This window comes from Schistocerca cancellata, chromosome 1, assembly GCF_023864275.1.
Source record: "Schistocerca cancellata isolate TAMUIC-IGC-003103 chromosome 1, iqSchCanc2.1, whole genome shotgun sequence".
In the NCBI taxonomy this organism is placed as follows: domain Eukaryota; kingdom Metazoa; phylum Arthropoda; class Insecta; order Orthoptera; family Acrididae; genus Schistocerca; species Schistocerca cancellata.
The window spans coordinates 107,035,450-107,036,941 of NC_064626.1; the positions used below are offsets into that span (position 1 = coordinate 107,035,450).

The following is a 1,492-nucleotide window of genomic DNA, read 5'->3' on the forward strand; positions in this document are numbered from 1 at the left end:
GGTGTATTTCTATCGCTGCTCGTTTAGTTTTTATTGCCGTTTCAAATATACCGGTCATTTTTGAAACACCCTGTATCTGTGTATCAAATTGACGTATTGTAAATGTTTCATGTGTTTTTCATTTTGAATTTAGTCAGAAGAAATCCAATTGTTATCTTGAACAGAACTTTCATTCTGTAGTTATGTAGAGCAGCCCTTTCAACTGTGACGACATTAATTAAACTTTTCAATGTCAAGTTAATTTTTATCAAATTAAATGATTGCAGGTGCCAAACTCTTCTCTGTTCCTCTTGCAGGGTCGATTATAATCAGTTCATGTTTCTTTTTTAATCCATGTGTAACAGAAAAAGTCGGAGTTAGGAAAGGGGAGGGGGGTTAATTTCTACCTGCATTGAGTGCTAAACACACTGCAAGCCCCGGCACCTCGCCAAGTCGCTGCTTCGAAGTTAAATCCGGCGTCGTGAATGTTTCACGCCACGAGGAGAACAGCCGACAGTGCTGCGATGGTCGTGCAATTAAGGACTACACACACGAAAAATATTGTAATTTTATTTTAAAGAATTATTACTACGAAAATTTATTTACGTTAACATACAGTGCACCATATCGCGTACTTTCTACTATATCATGCAGGTGGCCAAATCTCCAGCGTTACAGCATAAAAATCTGCATCACTACGAGTGCTACCCTAGAAACGGCAGGGAAAGGGTCAGAAACTGCGTATCATTTTTTCGCAGATTTGATAGGAAAGGAAAAAATAGGGAGCGTCTAACATCCTGCGGGTGACATAGTCATTAGAGCCGAGTGATAGGCTCGGAAAGTGGGAATATGGGGACCGAAATCATCCCGGCAATTACCTTAAGAGATTTAGGGACATCATTGGAACCATAGATCTGGATGGCCAGATGGGAATTTGAACCGCTGTCTTCGCGAATACGAGCAAGGTAGAATGAGATTTTCACTCTGCAGCGGAGCGAGCGCTGATATGAAACTTCCTGGCAGATTAAAACTGTGTGCCCGACCGAGACTCGAACTCGGGACCTTTGCCTTTTGCGGGCAAATGCTCTACCAACTGAGCTACCGAAGCACGACTCACACCCGGTACTCACAGCTTTACTTCTGCCAGTACCTCGTCTCCTACCTTCCAAACTTTACAGAAGCTCTCCTGCGAACCTTGCAGAACTAGCACTCCTGAAAGAAAGGATACTGGCAGAAGTAATGCTGTGAGTACCGGGCGTGAGTCGTGCTTCGGTAGCTCAGATGGTAGAGCAGTTGCCCGCGAAAGGCAAAGGTCCCGAGTTCGAGTCTCGGTCGGGCACACAGTTTTAATCTGCCAGGAAGTTTCACGAGCAAGGTACTTCGCCACTGGGCCACCACACTCGGCATTTCGTAAGAATAGATAGCAAGTATGTATACAGAAAACAATTTCTTCTGATAATAGAAGGGCTGTGTGCCGCCAGTTGCGCAGCCCGTCCTTTGCGAACTGACCCAG

General features: G+C 44.6%; 1 non-coding gene across 1 annotated transcript; it reads right to left on the reverse strand.

Annotated features, from left to right (window-relative positions):
- Window positions 1–1,013: 1,013 nt before the first annotated feature.
- Window positions 1,014–1,088, reverse strand: Trnal-caa (transfer RNA leucine (anticodon CAA)). The gene has a single exon. It is a non-coding gene; the product is annotated as a tRNA-Leu (tRNA).
- Window positions 1,089–1,492: the final 404 nt, after the last annotated feature.